The sequence below is a fragment of the Phyllostomus hastatus genome, unplaced genomic scaffold (genome assembly GCF_019186645.2).
Source record: "Phyllostomus hastatus isolate PE091 unplaced genomic scaffold, TTU_PhHast_1.1 phas_contig_62, whole genome shotgun sequence".
In the NCBI taxonomy this organism is placed as follows: domain Eukaryota; kingdom Metazoa; phylum Chordata; class Mammalia; order Chiroptera; family Phyllostomidae; genus Phyllostomus; species Phyllostomus hastatus.
In genome coordinates, this window is record NW_025333921.1 from 19,273,951 (window position 1) to 19,296,064 (window position 22,114).

A 22,114-nucleotide genomic window follows, 5' to 3' on the forward strand; every position below is an offset into this window, starting at 1 on the left:
TTAGTTGTTGGACTTCCATACAATTAGATTTTCTGTCAGTTCTGGTTATTTTTTGTTTTTAAATTTGTTATTGTTCTTCCTTTGGTTGTGCAAGGCGGCAAAGTGTATCTACCTACACCTCTATCTTGGCCAGTTGTTATTTTAAAGCATCCCTTCCATGGCTCCCACTGTGAGGATAACGTACGGAGTGGGGCAAAAGTAGGTTTACAGGTGTGAGTACGAAAAACAGAGTTTATTCTTGTCTTACTATTTATTAACAAGTGTGTTATTTTCCATACCAACAACTGTAATCCTACCTTTGCCCCACCCTGTATAAACACTTTGGCATACGATCTAAAGCCCTGTGTGACTGGCCTCTGATTTGTAGGCTCCTGCAGATCCCCACTCATATCAGAACACAGCCTTGCTAAAGGAATTTCTTGGAATTCCTGGAATGTTTTAGAATGTGCTGCTTTCCTCCTGTCCAGCTCCATTTTCTCCCAAGCATTCTTTAAGCTGCAGTTCCACAATCATCCCCCAATTCCTCTAAGATAAGGCTGGTGCCACAGTGGCCAGTGAATGGCTGTGGATGCCCAAGTGGGGTAGGATGGAGTGCCCTGTGTGGGTTCCAGCGGAACCCTGTATGTCCCATGTGTGCTTGGTACAGTAATAATATGGGTGTAACAATTTATAGTTTAATTTGAATATTTCATGTAAGTGTCTATGGTGTGCTTGAGTGTGATATCGTTATGTTACAGAGTTACATGCTTATGATTCTGTAATAAAAGATTTTGTAAAAAGAAGGGGTGTTATTGTGCCAGACCCTGTACTTAGGCTAAAAAATCTATTAAGTATTTTTCTGAAATTCATGTTTAACTGGGAGTCCTGTATTTTTATTTGCTAAATTTGGCAACCCCAGGCTGGCTATTACTATTCAGTGCCCCAAGCAAAATAAGCCCAATTTATACACCATGTCCTCTGTCTTTCCTGGACACAATCCTTGTTGCTTTTATAGGAAGCTTAAAGAGCTTAATGAAATGAATCCTTTCAGTCCCAAAGCTGCCCAGAACCAGGAGACAGAGGCAAACTCTAGGCTGGACTTGCCTGGTAAGGCAATGCCTTTGGCTAACTCTTCCTGCAAAAGGGGGTTCTCCCTTACAGCTTGGGCCTTCTTGGGGTGCCTACAGGGATACAACTCCTTTCCTTAACACATTTCTTCTCCCCACCCTCCTCTCAGTCCTCTCTCTAACTTTCCAGGGCTGGTGCCTCTGCAAACTCAGCCCCCCAGGACTGGCCATCACTCCCCAGAGAGCACCGAAACCTGGCACTAGCCTCCCAGAGGACCCCTGGGTGTCCGGCATCCCCTGATGTGGTGGTCTTTGACTTGAGGTTGGGAGTTCACTCGCCACCAGCCACAGCTGTCTCAGATGTTCTCCTTTTAAGGACCCAAGGCAAACTCTTCTCCCTATAGGAGGCCTTTCTTTCTTCCAAAGATCCCAGAGTGGGGCTGGGGCGTAGACCCTCCAACTTGCTTGAGACCCTGATTTTCCTTCTATTAACATGACCTTGACCCCCTTCCCTGTGGAAAGAATAGCACCTACCACATTATGCTGAAGACGCCTCTCCCTCCTTCAGGCTGGCATTCCCAGTATCTCTACAGAAACTGAAAATGCCTCCTGCTGAAACATTTGATTGAATGATGCAAATCTTCCCTCTCCTCTAGCCCAGGCTTCTCTCTGAGAAGAAGGCCACAGCACCCAAGATGGAGGCGTAGGTAGACACACTGTGCCTCCTCTCACAACCAAAATAAGAACAACAACTTAAAAACAAAATAACAACCATAACTGACAGAAAATTGATCTGTATGGGAGTCTGACAACCAAGGGGTTAAAATAGACACATTCATCCAGACCTGTAGGTGGGATGGAGTCGGGCGGTGGGACGGAGAGGGGTTGCAGTGCGGAAAAGCCATGGCACTGACACCGGGCACGCGAGTCACCCCAGGTGCGCAAGACAGAAGTGGGTAGACCCTGCCCACGCAGGTGGCAGCTGGCAGACCCCGGGTGAGGGGTGGCTATGGGAAGACCCAGCAAGGTGGTGATCATGAAGCAAGGCACTGTGTGCAAGGTGACTGGATGACCAGGCAGTCCCACATTCTCGCACAGATAAACCAGGCGAGGCTGGGGAGCGAGACAGACTGTGCAACGTAGGGTCCTAGCACCAGGAAATAAAGCCTCAAGGTACCGATTGGGGATACCTCTGGGGGTTGAGGCTCAGGAAGAGACTCCAAGCCTCACAGGAGAGTTCATTGGAGAGACACACAGGTTCCTAAAATGTACACAAACCCACCCACATGGGAATCAGCACTAGAAAGGCCTAGTTTGCTTGGGGGAAGTGGTGGAAGGGATTGAAATCCAACAGAGAGCAGAACAAGCACCATTGTTCCCTCTCAGATCCCTCCCCCACATACAGCGTCACAACACAGCAACTGGGTTGCCCTGCCCTGGTGAACACCTAAGGCTCTGCCCCTCATATGTAACAGGTGTGACAAGACAAGAAAAAAAAAAGGCCCAAACGAAAGAACAGATCAAAGCGCCAGAAAAAAATACAACTGAGCAACCAAGAGATAGCCAACCTATCACATGCACAGTTCAAAGCACTGGTGATCAGGATGCTCACAGAATTGGTTGAATTTGGTCACAAATTAGATGAAAAAATGAAGGCTACACTAAGTGAAATACAGGAAAATGTACAGGGAACCAACAGTGATGGGAAGGAAACTGGGACTCAAATCCACGGAGTGAACCAGAAGGAAGAAAGAAACAACCAAACAGAAAAGAATGAAGAAATAAGAATACAAAAAAAAATAATAAATAAAGAGTGGCTTAGGAACCTCCAGGACATCTTTAAATGTTCCGAATTATAGGGGTACTGTTACAGGGTGCAGCCTAGAGGGGGGACCCCAAATGGGCATTTAAAATGGGGTCCAGAACTCAAGGTGTCCAGGAGATTTTAAGATGTCTCCATCCCCCCACCCAGGGTGTGGGTTGGGGGGAAGGGACAAATGGAGCAAGGCCATTGAGAGCTGTTTTGCATAGCAACAGCCTTGCAGCTACCCTCTGGCATGGTCATTTAACATATCTATAGCCTTTGGCTGGTTGCATGGATATGTTAAATAGCTGTGATCATCTCTGAGCCAGGGGAATGGGAAGTAACTTCCCCACCAAGACGTGACTGGGGGCAGATCCCCCAAGCTACAGCGCCTGCGTGGGAGCTCGGAGAAGATTGGCTCCAGGACATGGGGCCACGCCTGCCCAGACTCAAGATGGCAGCCCAGTAAAGCTGGAAGGATACAGTTCTGGCATGTGAAGCCGAGTGTGGGAGGAGTCGGAAATGAGGCTGCAGAGGAAGATTGGTTGTGGGGATTTAAAACCCAGACTTGGCGGCCATTGGGAGAGAACCATGCGGCTTTAGCAGAATAGGGAGGACCTCAGCCATTGAGGGAGAACCGTGCTGCTTTAGGAGAGAGAACCATGCGGCCTTGACAGAGTGGAGACTCCCGCAGCCCTGAGAGGGAGAACCAAGAGGCCTGGACAGAGTGGGGACCCCCACAGCTTTAGAAGGGGAACCACCACCTGGTTTTAGCAGAGATCCCGGCGACTCAGCTGAGGGTGCTGGGAACCCAGGGAGGTCTCCCAGTCAAGATGGAGTATTAACTGGGAAGAACCAGAGGACTGCCTGAGCCAAGGACTTCTATTTCCTTTCCTGAGATACAGTACTCTGGACTGGGCAAAGGGGGAAGGAAGGAAGGACTGTGTCTGTTTGTGGGTGTTTTAAGGGACCTTAGGATTTTTGATGAAGACATTAGGTCACTACTTGAAGTCTGTATAGCATTAAATAAACATTTCCTTTCCTTTTCATGAATCTCTGGCATTGAGAGACGTCTTTCCTCTGGCAGCGGACATAACAGACCCAGGGCCTTCTTTCAATAATAGTATATTGTCTCAGGCCCCCCTTGTTGTGTTCTGTAACAGTACCAGAAGGGGAAGAGGAAGAGCAACAAGTGGAAAAGTGATTTGAACAAATAATAAAGGAGAACTTCCCCATTCTGGCAAAGGAAATAGACTTCCAGGAAGTCCAGGAAGCTCAGAGAGTCCCAAAGAAGTTGGACCCAAGGAGGAACACACCAAGGCACATCTTAATGAAGTTACCCAAGATTAAAGATAAGGAGACAATCTTAGAAGCAGCAAGAGATAAGGAGACAGTTACCTACAAAGGAGTTCCCATCAGACTGTCAGCTGATTTTTCAAAAGAGACCTTACAGTCAGGAAGGAGCTGGAAAGAAGTATTCCAAGTCATGAAAGGCAAGGAACTACATCCCAGATTGCCCTATCCAGCAAAGCTTTCATTTAGAATGGAAGGGCAGATAAAGTGCTTCTCAGATAAGGTCAAGTTAAAGGAGTTCAGCATCACCAAGCCCTTATTCTATGAAATGTTAAAGGGACTTATCTAAGAAAAAGAAGATTAAAAAGCATGCACAGTAAAATGACAGCAAACTCACAATTATTAACAACCACACCTAAAACAAAAACAAAAACAAACTAAGCAAACAACTAGAACAGGAACAGAACCACAGAAATGGAGATCACATGGAGGGTTAGCAACAGGGGAGTGGGAGGGGGAGAGGGGGGAAAAGGTACAGAGAATAAGTAGCATAGATGGTACATAGAAAATAGATGGGGGAGGGTAAGAACAGTATTAGAAATGTAGAAGCTAAAGAACTTACGACACATGGACATGAACTAAAGGGGGGGAATGTGGGTGGGAGAGGGTGTGCAGGGTGGAGGGGAATGAAGGGGGGAAAATGGGACAACTGTAATAGCATAATCAATAAAATATTTTTTAAAAAGAAGAAGAAGAAGGCCACAGCAGAAGAGGTTTGGACAGGGGAGTTCCACTTGCAGGCCAGTACCTAGAAGAGGCGGTATAGAGACAGGCCTGAGACCAGTTAAACTGCCCCAGGCTATAAAGTCAGGTGCAAGAAACTGTTGTTGGGCACTGGTCTGGGGAAATAGCAGGGATCAAAACCAGCACAGGTCTGCCCCTGTGGAGGCAGGGATGGTATATTTTGAAAGGGTGGTGCATTCTTTTAGGGTAGGAGTGCTTGAGGCTGGTATGAGGCCATGTGGTCACCGTTGCTGAGTGTGGAGGAGTGAGTGAACAGAGGTTTTAGGGCCAGCCCTAGTCCCAACCCACCGATTCACAACTGAAGAGTGAGTGGGGCCCAGAAGAAAGGTGAGTTGTCCAAGGTCGCACAGTGAGTGGGTCAGGCCTAGAACCCAGGCATCTGGGCTCTCAGTCAGCATAGGAGGCTTCCTGGACTTGTGACAGACTCCCTGTGTTCCTGGAGGGAAGAGTGGGACTTCCTGGTGAGTCCTGTGCCAGAAAGAACTCCGGGGAGGCTAATTCGAATATCCCTTTCTTCAGAGCCAGTGACCCTTGCTGCTGCTGTTGCATTCACAAGGTCATTGCTCAAAGAATGGCTGTGGGGCCTGCCTGGATGCCTACTGGTTTAAATAGACCAGTTTCCCACAGGTGTGGGCACCCAGATCAGAGGGAGCTGGGAGGCACCAGGCTGCCACCACCTTGTCACGTGTGGGCCTGGGGACAGAGTCCATCTGGAGGCTGCTCCCTATGGCTGGAGCCCCTTCCCTTCTGTGGCATATTGTATATTTCAAAGCAATATATCCCAGTCCCTGTGCTCTTCTTACAGTGTACTTTGACACTTTTCCCTTTGAGAGGTGGAACCCATGTACCCTGCCCTCTCATTTGAGCAGCCTATGACTACAGCAGAAATGATGCTGTATGATTTCTGCTTGACCCTTCTGGGAACTTCAGCAACTGCTGAACTGACTTTTGCCCAGTCGCTGTCTGACTGCCACAACATGAAACACCAAGAGAAACTCATCCCGCTGACCCTGGTTAAACTCCAGAACCATGAGAGATCATAAAACGACTGTTCTTGTTTTAGGCCACTAAGTTTTGGAATGGTTTGCTGCACAACAGTGACTGAAATGTATCCCAGCATAGGCTGCATCCTGAGCTATGAGTGCTCTCAGGGTTGTGTGTCTGGGCACCCCAGAAGTTCTGTCCAAATTCTCTGTACTCTCCCCATGTCCTCCTGCACAAATAGCCACCACTGACTACTGCTTGGGCCTACAAGTACATATCTTTGCTGCCCTCAAGAACACAAGGTTGGACAGAGGCTTGCTCAGGTCTGAAAAGTGGGCCAGGGGCCTTGTATGAAGGGGACCCAGAACACAGTCTAGAAGGGGGTGTGGCCCCAAATGGGTTCTAACCCTGGTGTTAAGCAGACAGGGAGCAGGCAGGAGAGGACGAGAGTGAGACCTGTAAAGTACAGGGTCCAGGCCACTGCCACGGTCAGGGACGTGCCGGCCAAGCACTTTCTATCCACCATCTCTTTGTCCTCCCCAGCCCTTCCCTGCTGTGCTCACTGTCTTCTCACAGAAGTTAGTCACAGGGCACAGGTGCATTGTCTGCTGCCAAGGCCAGGCCCTCCCCCTTATACCACACTGCTGCCAAGGCCTTGGCTTGGAGACACTTGATTGAGCATTTCTTAGAAATATAATCTGTATACCTTCATTTCAAAACAAAACTGTAACAGCTTTAGACTAAAAGGGGAGTCCTAGGGAACCAGAACTAGAAGGACCCAGCCTTGACTCAGCCTTGATGTGTGAAGTCAGAACTCAGTGGGCTGCAGGCCAGCCAGGAGCCCAGTCCTGCTGGAGGTCACCAAACCAGCTGCCAGAGACTCACTTATTTCCTTAGCTCCCCACCACTCTTCATGGGAGCCCAGTCTTTAACCCCATGTCCACCCCCAAAGGGGGTCTTTTATAACCAGCTGGGCTTGAGAGAGGTGGTCTGCCCCTTACTGTTCTCTTTTGTTCTGTGTTGGTTTCCTGGCCAGTTATCAGGGAGCCTTTGGTTTCTCTCTCTCCCATTATCTCCCTTCTGCGTTTCAAAGCTGCCCTCCCAGCAGCTCTTGGCCTGAGCTGGTACCTTACCTTGCAGAGACCAGACAGTGGGAGCAGAGAGCTTTCCCTCCTGTTAGTTTCCTGATTGCAGATTCTAAACTCCTGGAATTGCCTGTCCCTTGCCCACCAGCCTTGGCTCTCAGTAGTAAGACTGGCTGGGTTTCACCTGTGGCTTCTCCAGACACAGACATAGGAACGACAAGAGGGAGGGCCCCACAGAGTCTGCCTAGATTTGGGGATTTCACAGAGTAGCCACTATTTTTTTTTTTAATTAGGAAAACCAACATTGTCTTCTCTCTTCACTTCTGTGTGTTTACTTACTTGCCAAAAATGTTACAAAAAAAAACAACTTATTTTATTTCTGAAGAAAGGATGTTTTGAATGCTCTCCCTCCCAGGAGCATGTCCATGCCTTTCCCTTTTCCCAACAGGCATGCATCTCCTAAACTCTAAGGGTTCCCATGGGACTTGCAACAAGAGGAGCAGAGGCCAGTGGCCCTGGTCCCTGGCTAACACCCTGAAGTTGTCTCCAAGGTCCCCCTTCTCTGACTTTCTGGCGAGCTGACAGAAGCCCTGACTTGGCTCACTTCTTTCCCTTACATTATCCTAGAGAGCCGGAGCACAGCACCACCTGGGCTGTTTCCTGTTGCTTCCTCTGTTTTAGGCCTTTCCTTGTTTCACTGCCCTCAGCTTTAATAAACATAATCTCAAAACCAAACTGAAGAAGGAGGGGGGAAGAAATAAAGGATGTTTTATCTCCCAGTGAGTGGGAAGGCTCTCAGTCAGAGTAAAATGATGCGACCCCACTCCCAGCCCTGCCTCCTGCCCGAAAGCACAGCCAGCAGCCTGACGCGGTCCCTGGGGTCTGGGGGAACCTTGTCTGGGCCGCTTCAGCCCAGGTATTAAGACCCAGATCTGAGGAACGGAGGCTCTGGGAATTCCACAGGGCTGCCAGGTCCCAGCATGCCCTGGGCTGTGTGACAGCCACCACCATTGCTCATGATGCTCACGCCCATCCTCCATACAAGCTCAGGGGTCCCCTCCTGTGAGCAAGGCGGTCTTCATGGGTATGTGATCTGCACAGCCACACAGGACCCCAGCTGGGGGTAGGGGAGAAGGGCCCAGTGCTTGCTTCAGTGCTCTACTACTTCCTCCTGCCGTCTGGAAATCTGAACAAGGGGCCTGCATTTCCATTTTGCACTGGGCCATACAAATTATGTAGCCGCTCCTGCATCCATGATATCTTTCTGCTGTCCCCCTCACCCTAAGCTGAGTCTGATCCTCCCCCAGGCTCACGCAGCCCCTATGCTCACTCCCCTCCCGTTGCTCTACACTGAGGGCCATTCCTCACTCACCTGTCTCCCCACTGGACCCTGAACCCCTGAGGGCTGGGTCAGAGTGTACGTGTGCCCTGCCTTATACTTAGCACACAGGAGGGGTGTTGAAATGAGTAGCCCAGTGGGTGAAAGCCTGGCCCAGCTCCCTACCTCGTTCTGGCCAGAGCTGGGCTTCAACCCATTTCTCTTGCTTTGGGGCCAAGACAATCCTCCCTGCCTTCTTGCTCTCCTGATCAGTGGCTAGAGGCGAAAACCAACCCGGACTAAAGCCAAACATAAATTTCTTTTGCTTTCTTTCTTTTTCTTATTTCTTTTTTAAAATATATTTTGTTAGCGCGGGCTGTGAACCAAAGCATCGCAGGTTCAATTCCCAGTCAGGGCACATGCCAGGGCACAGGCCACGGCCCCCAGCAACCACACATTAATGTTTCTCTCTCTCTTTCTCCCTCCCTTCCCTCTCTAAAAATAAATAAATAAAATCTTTAAAAATATATATATATATTTTATTGATTATGCTATTATAATTGTCCCATTTTCCCCCCTTCATTCCCCTCCACCCTGCACACCCTTCTCCCACCCACATTCCCCCCCTTTAGTTCATGTCCATGTGTCGTAAGTTCTTTAGCTTCTACATTTCTAATACTGTTCTTACCCTCCCCCATCTATTTTCTATGTACCATCTATGCTACTTATTCTCTGTACCTTTTCCCCCTCTCTCCCCCTCCCACTCCCCTGTTGCTAACCCTCCATGTGATCTCCATTTCTGTGGTTCTGTTCCTGTTCTAGTTGTTTGCTTAGTTTGTTTTTTGTTTTTTGTTTTAGGTGTGGTTGTTAATAATTGTGAGTTTGCTGTCATTTTACTGTGCATGCTTTTTTAATCTTCTTTTTTCTTAGATAAGTCCCTTTAACATTTCATAGAATAAGGGCTTGGTGATGCTGAACTCCTTTAACTTGACCTTATCTGAGAAGCACTTTATCTGCCCTTCCATTCTAAATGAAAGCTTTGCTGGATAGGGCAATCTGGGATGTAGTTCCTTGCCTTTCATGACTTGGAATACTTCTTTCCAGCTCCTTCCTGACTGTAAGGTCTCTTTTGAAAAAATCAGCTGACAGTCTGATGGGAACTCCTTTGTAGGTAACTGTCTCCTTATCTCTTGCTGCTTCTAAGATTGTCTCCTTATCTTTAATCTTGGGTAACTTCATTAAGATGTGCCTTGGTGTGTTCCTCCTTGGGTCCAACTTCTTTGGGACTCTCTGAGCTTCCTGGACTTCCTGGAAGTCTATTTCCTTTGCCAGAATGGGGAAGTTCTCCTTTATTATTTGTTCAAATCACTTTTCCACTTGTTGCTCTTCCTCTTCCCCTTCTGGTACCCCTATAATTCAGAACGTTTAAAGATGTCCTGGAGGTTCCTAAGCCACTCTTTATTTATTATTTTTTTTTGTATTCTTATTTCTTCATTCTTTTCTGTTTGGTTGTTTCTTTCTTCCTTCTGGTTCACTCCGTGGATTTGAGTCCCAGTTTCCTTCCCATCCTTGTTGGTTCCCTGTGCATTTTCCTGTATTTCACTTAGTGTAGCCTTCATTTTTTCATCTAATTTGTGACCAAATTCAACCAAATCTGTGAGCATCCTGATCACCAGTGCTTTGAACTGTGCATGTGATAGGTTGGCTATCTCTCGGTTGCTCAGTTGTATTTTTTTCTGGCGCTTTGATCTGTTCTTTCGTTTGGGCCTTTTTTTTTTCTTGTCTTGTCGCACCTGTTACGTATGAGGGGCAGAGCCTTAGGTGTTCACCAGGGCAGGGCAACCCAGTTGCTGTGTTGTGACGCTGTATGTGGGGGAGGGATCTGAGAGGGAACAATGGCGCTTGCTCTGCTCTCTGTTGGATTTCAATCCTTTCCACCACTTCCCCCAAGCAAACTAGGCCTTTCTGGTGCTGATTCCCATGTGGGTGGGTTTGTGTACATTTTAGGAACCTGTGTGTCTCTCCAATGAACTCTCCTGTGAGGCTGGGGGTCTCTCCTGGCACCTAAACCTCCACAGGTGTTTTCAATTGGTGTTTTGAGGCTTTATTCCCCCACGCTGGAGCCCTGGGTTGTGGGGTCTGTCTTGCTCCCCAGCCTTGCCTGGTTTGTCTGTGCACAAATGTGGGACCACCCGGTTCTGCCAGCCACCTTGCGTGCCATGCCCCTCCACAATCCGCCCCCTCACTGGGTCTGCCAGCTGCTGCTTCACGAGCCCAAGGTCCACCAGCCACCGCTTTTTTTTTCTTTTTTTGCTGCGACCCCTCTCCACCTGGCCGCCCAACTCCACCCCTCCTACTGGTCTGGATGAATGTATCTTCTTTAACTCCTTGGTTGTTGGACTTCAATATAGTTCAATTTTCTGTCAGTTATGGTTGTTATTTTGTTTCTAAATTTTTGTTGTCCTTATTTTGGTTGTGGGAGGAGGCACAGTGTGTCTACCTATACCTCCATCTTGGCTGGAAGTCTCAAATTTGTTTTTCTTACCGAGGACCCAAGTGAATATATTTTGTTTTTCCCAAAGGTACTCTACCATTTTCTAGAGAAGTTAAAGCCAATTAACCCAGAACATCAGAGCATCCTCACCTATCCTGGACTGGTACGGGTGGAGTTGGGGTTAGAACAGAAATCTGATCTTAGGAGGCCTGGAGGTCCTGCTGGGTCATGAGAAACTCAAACTGGATCTTAGGCATGAGAAAGTGATGATCTGGGGTCAGTCCACATGCTTGTATGTGTATGTGCAGCCCCACCATGGCCTATCCAGGGGATTACCTTGCCTTTTCCAGAGAGATCTAAAGGACTCTGGGAAAGGCCAGGCAGAAGCAGGTGGGTTAAACTTCAGCTGCCTGATAGGAATTAACTGTGAAAATTAGCACTGTTGTGAGACCAGAATTGACAAGGCAGTAAAGGGTTCTCTCTGCATGCATGTGGGTGAGGTGGGGTTCAGTGGGCGTGAGTCCCCATCTCCATGCATAGGTCTCAGTACCAGGGTGGGCACTGCCGCAACCATGCCCCCTCATCCCTGCTCATTCTTCACTTTGCAGATAGCTTTGTAGTGCTTGACCCCTGAGGCTTCACTCCTACACCCAAAGCTCATCCCAAACCTGGAACCCACTCTGCCTGAGTCATTGTTTTGTGGCCTTGGGAGTGTTTTCTTGAGTCCGGCTGAAGGAGTGTGTACCCCTGCGCACTGGCATCTTCTAGTGTTTGGGTGGGGTGATTGCAGGCCCCTGTAGGCAGGACAGAGGTAAACCAAGGCAGGTGAGCATCCTCCTATGTGTAGGGAGAGCAGGGCCAAAGCTGGGTATGGGCATGTGTATGTGCATGTGTGTGGGAGGAGATGGTCCTGGATTATTCCAGGCTGGGCCTTCTGCATTCCCTGCCTGTCAGGGTGGGGGGGGCTGAGCTCAAAGGCCAAACACCCCCAGGGCAGCTGGCAGGCAGGGCATTGTTTTCAGGAGGTGTTTTCTCCTTCCATTAGGAAAAGGTAAGAACAACTTAGTTGGCTGTTGGTCCTGAGCCTTACATTCCAGAATGTGATCCCAAACTCCTGTCTCCTCCGTCTGTCCTCCTGACAGGGCTCTCCCAGGGCTCAGGAACTCCCAGGAGGATCTATACCCAGTTACCACCTGACACTTGTCAGACCTCTGATAGTCTAGCCTCTAGCCTTGGCCTGTGTCCCCCTGGTGACAGGGAGCTTATTTACCTCCAACGAATATGAGGCGATGAAAAACCAGAACTGACTTTGGAGACTGGGGAGGCTGGGAGGACCTGACATAACCCAGGACTGGTAGGGCAGACCCCACATCACTGGCCCCATAGCTTTGACGGTGAGGGAGAGCAAAACACGCCACCCCAGAATGTAGTTTTTATTTGTTTGTTTTAGAGAGGGGGAAGGGAGGAAGAGAGGGAGAGAAACATCGACAGGTTGTCCCTCACATGTGCCCCCACCAGGGATCAAACCTGCAACCTAGGTATGTGCTCTGACTGGGAATCAAACCCTTTGGTCTATAGGACAATGCTTAACCAATTGAGCCACACTGGCCAGGGCAGAATGTACCACTTTGGCATGTGGATTATTTTGAACTGAAGACAACTGGGGCCCAGCAGACTCAAGAAGAGCTTTTAAAATCCCCTTAACTGCCTAAAAGAATTTAGTTAGGGGGCCAGTACCAGGAAGAGAGCTATTGGCAGAGATAATTTCTTATATCAGAAAGACTTATCTGTATGGCAGGGCAAACATTTATTTACCAAACATCTGCTCTTTTCATCTTCCTGTGACTTGTCTTCCCTCTGAAGCCCCAGGCTCTGACCCCCTTCTCCTTAGCTCAGGATGGTACAAAAGCCTCAACTACCTGACTGTGGGGTTCTCATATTTTTATTGGGCTCCCATAGTACAAAACTTGTTTTTCTCCTGTTAATCTGCATTAATGTCAGTCTAATTACTAGATCAGTCAAAACCCTAAAAGGGAAGAAAGGAAAAGTTTTCTGCCTCTGCAACAGTATCTGGGGCCGTTCTGGCCAATGGAGTGAGTTCCAGGGAAAGAGGTTCCAGCTCAAAAAGAAGAAAGACCTTCTCTCAGCAGAGCTAGGGGCCAGTGATATGCTTTTGAGAGCTAATGAGTTTTCTGCCAGTGAGGGAGTGCAAGTAGACTAACCCATCGATAGAGCAGGGCCGTGAGTTTTTGGAAGGGCCCAGAGGGGCCCCAGCTGATGAGACAGGACCTTACTCTGGGAGGATGGCCAGGAAGGATGTCGCTTCCTCAAATCCTAGCTGGCCTGTCTGACAGAGGGCTAGGGACCGGAGGGGTGGGGCAGGGATCCGGGGCATGGCCCGGACATCCCACTCTCAGGTCAGGCCACTCATCTGGCCATCAGCAGTTGGCCCTTGGCTTGCCCTTCCCCCAGCTCCATTTCTATTTCAGCTCCTGTCATCTGACTTCTCATTCTCACAACCAGGTAAAAGCAGGACTGGTCTCTACAGTCCCTTCAGACTCTTCTGGGCTGAGCCTCACATCCGTCTAGTGCCTCCTGGACCGAGGTGAATAAAGAGCCTACATTTTCAAAACCCACACCTGCCACTCAGGTGAGGTGTCTGGGGTCTGAACAACAGACCTTGCCCCTCTTGTGCTGCCGGCCTCACCTCCCCCTGGGAGAACTGCTTCACAGCCAGGCTCCAGAAGGGCACAGCTGCTTCGTGCACAGGCACCGACTGGGAATGGGGTTCTGTGACACTGTACAGCAGAGCTTGTGAGTGCCGGAAGAGATCTTCCTGTGTCCTGTCCTATAGGTGAGGCCATTCTAGGTTTAACGCAGCAGGGGCCTCTTCATATAAGTTGTAAGTCAACCCTGCCTGCCCCAGCCCCTGCTCCCTGGCCTCCTCTCCCTTCCTGTCCGACCGCTGGCTGGATCTCAGCAGTCACAGCGGCTTGGAGCTGGTCAGGTTCCTGCCCCAGCTTCATCTCCAGGAGAAGTCCCTTCCCTTTAGCAGCCTTAGTTTCCCCACCTGAACCATCTGCAAGAGCTTATCTCAAGTCAACTGTTGGCTAGGCCAAGGGGTGGAGTGGGGGTGGGGAAGTCTTGAAGGCCAGAGAAAGCAGGAAGCAGTCTCTGCCTTAGGGCTGGTGTCCCAGCAATGTGCCAGCCACCTTCTGAGTCAAGGGCGACAGGTGATGGGCCTGGGGTGGATGTGAGGTTGGGGACAGCTTGTGCTAATGGCATATGAAGGTCAGGATGGTGGGTATGATATGCAGAGAATTTAAAAACAATAATCAAATAGAATAAAGCCTATCAGCTTTTTATTCTCACCACTTGCTGGCAGTTCTAACCCATGTCAGTGATAAAAGACTGCTCTCTGAAAAAGCCTTTTATTGGCTCAAGTTCTAAACAATTGCACATTGTTGAATTTTTTATGATAAATAAAATAAGCTTCAAATTAGCGCCCTTTTATGGCTTATTCATTAGGAAATATCATATTCTATATGAACTTTCATTCAGATAATGCTGTTACACACGTGCAGAGAAAGCCACAGTGTGGGTTTTGTTCGTAGTTCCCAACTGTCCCTCTGCGCTCTAAGGGCCACTCCCGTCCCTGTCCTTGTGGCACGTGTTCCTCTGTTTACACAGTGGGTTCTACATAAGCACGGATAGCGCAGTGATTGTAACGACAAATGGAACTTGAACACTTCAATTCTGCCACCCTGTGTGACAACTTAGAGGTTTTATTTGTGTTTAAAACTTAAAATAGTTGAATAGTGCAAAATAGGAGGTGTAATATTTTTATTTGATAAATATAAATTTTATTTCATTACAAAACATATTTATTTCATTTCACCAACTCTACAGCGTAGTCATGTATGTAGAAGAGAGAAGCTTTCCAGATCAGCCTAGCCACGGCTCCCCTCCCCCTTCCCAACTTACTTCCCCTGTGCAGGAGGCTCCCAGTGCAGCCTGCAGTCAAGCCATCGCACCACAGGGGAGGGGCTACAGGGAGGTGGTGGACTAATTCCAGCTTAGCCCTGAGCAAGGCTGATAAGGAGCAGAGGCCCCACATGCCCCAACCTCAGCCAAGGAGGACAACCTGGAAGAATGTCTAGAAAACCAACAGCTCCTGTCCAACCCCAACCCTCCCCTGTAATGATTGGAGAGGTTCAAAATATACCACTGTGTTATAAGGATTATTTTGAGCTGAAGATATTTGAGAATTAACAGATGCAGGAAGAGGTTTTTGTTGAACTTCCCCTTATCTGCCTAAAAACAGACCCTCCAAAAAGAATTCAAATGTCATAAATTGTCTCCCTAGGATTTTCACAACCAGAGAAGTTTGACTCCCTTCACGTGAGTCCAGGATGAGAAATCACCTAAACTAATGTTGTAGCAAACTAATGTGTCTCCCATCTGTTCTCCTGAGGGCTTATTTATCTTTCCTCAGGGTCATTTGTTTTCCCATCAGTGTCCTTTTCCTCCTTTCCCTATTAAGATGGTATATAATATATGATAAGGGGTAAATATTCAAAATATTTTAAAAACTCATGCAGCCCTGGCTGTTGTGGCTCAGTGTATTAAGCGCCGGCCTGAGAATCAAAGGGTCACTGGTTCGATTCCCAGTCAGGGCACAGGCCTGGGTGGCAGGCCAGACCCCAGTGCGGGGTGCACGAGAGGCAACCACACGTTGATGTTTCTCTCCCTCTCTTTCTCCTTCCCTTCCCCCTGTCTCTAAAAATAAATAAAATCTTTACCAAAAAATGAACAAACAACAAGTGCTGATGATGTGGAGAAAAGGAAACCCTTGTGTACTGCTGGTAGGAATGCAGACTGGCACAGCCTCTGTGGAAAATGATGCAACTACCTTATGACCAAGTGATTCTAATTCTGGGAATATATCTGAGAGTAATTGAGCCCATCAGTTCATTCTTTAGTAGCCGAGATTTAGAAAAGCTGAAGTGCTCATCCATGGATGAGTGGGTAAAAAGGCTGTGGGATATTTACACGATGAAACACTACTTGGCTGTAAGAAAGAAGGAAATTTTAGCACATGTGATAGCATGGATGGACCTAGGGAGTATTATGCTAAGTGAATCCAGTCAGAGAAAGACAAATACCATATGATCTCACTTATATGTAGAATCTAATGAACAAAATAAAAAACAAAATAGAAAAGTGTCTACTGTTATGCATGTCAAATTCCTTTGATTATACCTGAGTTTATGCTAATGAGGTGGCTCAGGGTAGAACCCCTAAGATAATTTCAGGATGAGGCACCAGACCAAAGAGAGACCAAAGACTTGATTAAAGGGTGGGGATTTTCAAGTCCATCCCCGCAAACCACCCTAACCTGTAGCGTTGAGAGTGGAAGACCTAACAGTTGGATTATGAAAACTCTTCAGCAGTGAGACTCAGACCTTCCAAGTTGGAGAACACATCCTGGTGCTGGGAGGGCAGGGCACTGGGACAGGGAAGCTCTGCGCCCTCCCCGGCCCCAGGTCTTGTCCCATGCATCTCTTCCATTAGGCTGTCTGTATGTATTTTGTATGATAAACCAGTAAACATAAGTGAAATATTTTTCTTAGGTCTGTGATTCATTCTAGCAAATTACTGAACTTGGGGGAGGGGGTGTGGGAATCCCTGAATCTGTAGTCAGGCCAGCAGAAGTGTGGGTAGTAGCCCAGACACTCCCTTTTAAACTGATGTCTGAAGTGGGAGCAGTCCGGTGGGGCAGAGTCCTTTAACTTACAGGATCTGACACTACTTCCAGGTAGATTGTGTCAGAACTGAGTTAAGTTTTTGGACACCCAGCTGGTGTTGGAAAGTTAGCTGTTGGTATGGAAAACAAACCTCACAGGAACGAATTATAGAAGGAATTCCTGACTGCAGAGTACAAGAACCCTCAGCTCTCTCAGCAACATGCACAATAAATTTGAAATAAAGGGCAAATCTCTGGCAGGAGGCTCTGAGTATTGCAATGAAGAGCTTTAAGTCAGATATGAGGCAGAACAACATATATTCGAGGTAGCACTGTAGGCAAGAGAGAGCATCTACACGCGCAAAATGGATCCCCCAGGCATCCACCTGCAGCTTCCGGTGCTGTGACTCCTGCCCCAGAGGAATGCGTATGTGTGGTCATGTATTTGGAAACTGTTGTCTAAATGTATAGAAATATTCTATATGAGATCTTTTATATTGAAAATCCTGTTATAAATTTGAATAATTTGGAAGTGTTACCTTACCTTATTCTGGGTCTTCTGAAAAAGAGATTGACACAAGAATTAATGTAGTCCCCATTATTGTGGTTTCCCTTTCTGCAGCCTAGTTACCTTTGGTCAACCAAGATCTAAAAATGTTAAATGAAAAAGTCCAGAAATAAATAATTCATGAGTTTTAAATTGCACACTGTTCTTATTTCACTTAGCATAATGCCCTCTTGCTCCATCCATGCTGTTGCAAAAGATTTCCTTCTTTTTTTTACAGCCAAGTAGTATTCCACTGTGTAAACGTACCACAGCTGTTTTATCCACTCATGTACTGATGGGCACTTGGGCTGCTTCCAGATCTTTGTAATTATAGATAACGCTGCAATGAACATAGGGGTGCATATATTCTTTAAAAAGAATATACTGTTTAGAATTTCTTTGGATATATTCTCCAAGTGGAATTGTTGGGTCATAAGGCAGTTCCATTTTTTATTTTTTGAGGAAACTCCATACTGTTCTCCATACTGGCTGTACCAATCTGCATTCTCACCAACAGCACACAAGGGTACCTTTTTCTCCCCATCCTTACCAGCACTTGTCATGTGTTGATTTATTGACGATAGCCATTATGACATTTGTGAGGTGATATCTCATTGTGGTTTTCATTTGTATTTCTCTGATGATTAGTGATGTTGAGTATCTTTTCACATGTCTATTGACCATCTGTATGTCCTCTTTGGAAAAGTGTCTATTCAGGTCCTTTGCCAATTTTTAAAATATTGTATTTATTTTTAGAGAGAGGGGAAGGGAGGGAAAAAAAGAGGGAGAGAAACATTGATCCCTGGAAATCACGCATGTGCCCTGACTGGGAATCAAACCATCGACATTTGCTTTGCAGTGTGATGCCCCAGCAACTGAGCCACACCAGTCAGAGTCTTTGCCCATTTTTTAATTGGATTGTCCATTTTCTTGGTGTTGAGTTATATAAGTTTTTTATAAATTTTGGAAAGTAACCATGTATCAGATGTACCATTGGCGAATATGTTCTCCCATACAGTGGGTTGTATTTTCATTTTGTTGATGATTTCCCTTGCAGTGCAAAAGTTTTTTAGTTTGATGTAGTCCCATTTATTTATTTATTTTCTTTCATTTCCCTTCTCTGAGAAGATATATCAGAAAAAATATTGCTACGAGAAATGTCCGAGATTTTACTGTCTGTTTTCTTCTAGGATTTTTATGGGTTTGACTCTAACATTTAAGTCTTTAATCCATTCTGAGTTTATTCTTGTGTGTGTTGTAAAAAGGTGGTCTAGTTTTATTGTTTTGCACGTATCTGTCCAGTTTTCCCACCACTGTTTTGAATAGGCTGTCCAAACCCCATCATATGTTCTTGCCTCCTTGTGTCAAATATTAATTGACCATTTAGGCATGGGTTTATTTCTGGACTCTCTATTCTGTTTTTATGCCAGTACCGTGCTGTTTTGATCACTATGGCCATGTGGTATGGTTTGATATCCATGCACACACAATTCCTTCAACTTTGTTCTTTCTCATGATTGCTGAGGCTATGTGGGGTCTTTTGTGGTTCCATAAAAATTTGTGGAATATTTGGTCTAGTTCTGTGAGATATGCCATTGGTGTTTTAATAGGAATTGTGTTGAATCTGTAGATTGCTTTGGGTAATATGGAAATTTTAATGATGCTAATTCTTCCTATCCATGAGCGTGGTATATGCATCCACTAATTTGTATCTTCTTCAAAATTTCTTTCTTAAGTATCCTAGAATTATGCTAAGTAAAATAAACCAGTTGAAGAAGGACAAATACCATATGATTTCACTTGTATGTGGAATCTAATGAACAAAATAAACTAACAAACAAAATAGAAACACTCATAGATACAGAGAACACACTGACAGCTGTCAGAGGGAAGGGGGATTGGAAGGCTGGATGAGGAAGGTAAAGGAATTAGGCAAAAAAAAGAAAGAAATGGAAAACAGACGCAGATCACAGTATGGTGATCACCAGAGGGAAAGGAGGGCAGGGGGCAGTGGAAGGGGAGATAAATGATAATGGAAGGAGACTCGACTTTGGGTGGCGAGTGTGCAATGCAGTGTGCAGATGATGTGTTATAGAATTGTACACTTGAAACCTGTATGGTTTTATTAACCAAAGTCACCCCAATACATTCAATTTTTAAAAACTGTGCACAGTTCCGAGTAGTGTGATGAAACACATCGCACTGCTCCACCCCTCCCAGGATGCAAATCACCCCACATTCACACTGTACGCACTGCCTGCCCGCAGCCACTCAGCAGCCTTCTCTGTGTTCAGGTCAGCTGCTGGGGTACCACAGTGCTGCATTCCAGTCACTCTTATTTACTTAACAATGGCCCCAGAGCACAAAAATAGTGATGCCGGCAATTTAGATATGCCACAGAGAAGCCAGAAAGTGCATCCTTTAAGTGTAAAGGTAAGTACAGTACAATAAGGTAGTTTGAGAGAGAAACCACATACATATAGCTTTTATTATAGTATATTCTTATTTTATTATTAGTTATTGTTGTTAATCTCTTACTGTGCCTAATTTATAAATTAAACTTTATCATAGGTATGTGTATACAGGAAAAAAGACAGTATGCTGGTGTGTGGAACTCGGTGGCTTGATTCATTTCTGGGTCCCTGGTGTATAGCAGGTGGTGTGAGGGAATGTGAATTCACCTACTGGGCCTTGGCTGGACCTATGTGGGACTACTCACTTGGTTTCAGGCATCCATTGGAATGTATCCCCTTCAGATCAGGGATGACTGCTGTCCTTTATTCTCAAGGTGCAAGCGCAGGTCACTGGGGGTGAAGAAAAAGGAAGTAAGCCCAGAAAAGGTGGAATGTAATGTATCTCGTGTGCCAGCTACAAGCCTCAGTGTTGCTCTGGGTGGGGGTGAGGCCAGAGGGCTGCATAGAGGAACGCACCTTGGAGCAGTCCAAGAAGAGAAAAAGGAGGGAGAATTTATCTGCCCAGTGGCTTCCCATCTTCTGTTTCCAACTGACAAGTTTCACTCCAGGAAATGAACTTACCCATGCTTTGGGGTTCATCAACCCCAAGGTTTCTGTCCTGAGATGCTATTCTGGCTGCGTTCCAAAATCACTTTGAAGCCAATAGAATTAGTGTAATGCATTCAGAGCAGGTCGACATACAATTTCTGCATTTGTGAAATGAAAGGGCTGACTGAGGGCTCCCACGCCCTGCCCTGCGTGGCTCCTGCTCCAGTTCTGACTGTCTCGCAGAGAGGAAGGCCCAGGGGCCCACCGCAGCTCAGTCACACCACCACTGCTGCTGCCTGTGGTCACATCCCCACAAGCTGTTCTCACAGCACAGCACAGCCAAGGCCCAATAGGTGAATTCACATTCTCCCATACCACCTGCTATACTCCAGGGACCCAGAAATGCAGGGCCCTGTTTTATGCGATTGCTAATAATAGTAATTGCCGCCTATTACCATCTTTTATTGTAGCACCAGCTTTGTGTCTGACATAAAAATATACACATGCATTTTGTTTAATTCTGACTACAACCTTGAAGCTGTGCATCATTTGCTCGTTTTACAGATGGAGAAATTGAGTTTGGATATGCTCTGGGATTTGCCTAAGATTACCAGAGTAAGGTAGGCCTGGTTTAGACTCAAAACACTATAGTTGAATTTCTATGAGGAAGCCAATTAACAAATATGCTAGAGGGACATTCACTGTTCCTTAATCAGGCAGGTTTTCTCGATCTTTTATAAAAGTGGTCTGTGGCCAGTGCACCCACACACTCTCCAGGCTAAGATTCCCAGGCAGCTTCCTGTCTAGATATCCGTGTGCATGTGGGAGTGCTCACTGGACTAAGGCCCCTCCCCTGTCGTTGAGCACAGCCTGCTGCCTCGTGGGCTGAGCCTGGGCCCCCACAGTGGGTCATTGTCCGGACAGAGCCCAGGGGAATGGAGAGTGGGGTCCTCCCGTCCTTTGCCCGTACTTGATGGCCTCCTCCCTGGTGAGACACCCCTTCAGCAGCTGCCAGAGCATCGGCCACTCCTGAGATATTAAAACTATTTCACCCTGGCCTGGCCTAGGTCAGGGTGGTGTGACAAGTGCCCTTTCCAGATTCTCTTCATCAGGAAGTAGCTGCCTGGGACACCACAGTCATTCCTCTCAAGGGAACAACCATTCTTGATAAGTGGAATTATTGTTTTTTTAAGCCAAGAAACTACCGTTCTAAAGTTGCTAAAACTGGGTCAACATTTGGCTTCAATCCCTAGGATAAATATCAGTATGGAGAACACTTGCAGTTGCAGATGCCCTGTAGAGCAACGAATGCAACCCATTACATACTGGGCAGCTGGGCAGTGAATTGGGGATTTGAAAATGTTAACTCTCACTTGTTTAGAAGCAAGAAACACGTTTTTAGGTAGTATTTCCTTGGGGCTTTTTAGAGAGAGAGAGGAAAGGAGGGAAATATCGATTGGTTGCCTCTAGCACACCCCCAACTGGGGATCTGGCCTGCAACCCAGGCATGTGCCCTGACTGGGAATCTAAAATTGAACCATAGACCTTCTGGTGTGCAGGCTGCTGCTCAATCCACTGAGCCACACCAGCCAGGGCAGTGGTATTTTCAAAGAGAGAAAAGTGGCACAATGCAAATATAAATTGAGAGATGATACTGATGATTGATGATAAATGTTCCATGACAAGGCTCTATTTTGTAGGTGTTTAAGAAGTTTTTGTTAAGTTGCAATGCCCTGTAAATGCTTCCCCCAATTTAAATATTTCTCAGGGTATGGGGGGAGGGTAGTGCTGTGGAATGAGTCTCTTTGACCTTTCCTGCCCCCAGAGATCCTCAGGTATCTCTGACATGAAGACTGAAGTTCCTCAGGGAGGATGTTATGGGGCCATTCTTCTCTGGCTTGGATGACATATACTGTCAGGGCCAGCTTCCTGGGTCTGAAAACAGGGTAGCCCACAGGGTCCTGTCCTCAGAAGGGCTCTGAGTTTTGTTT

General features: G+C 46.8%; 1 long non-coding RNA gene across 1 annotated transcript in view; it reads right to left on the bottom strand.

Moving 5' to 3' along the window:
• The window catches only part of LOC123825177, a 74,865-nt gene that overhangs the window by 47,498 nt on the left and 5,253 nt on the right, over window positions 1-22,114 (bottom strand). Inside the window, exon 2 of the long non-coding RNA XR_006786854.1 lies at window positions 19,841-19,925. This is a non-coding gene — a long non-coding RNA (uncharacterized LOC123825177). The remainder of the gene's footprint in view (window positions 1-19,840; window positions 19,926-22,114) is intronic.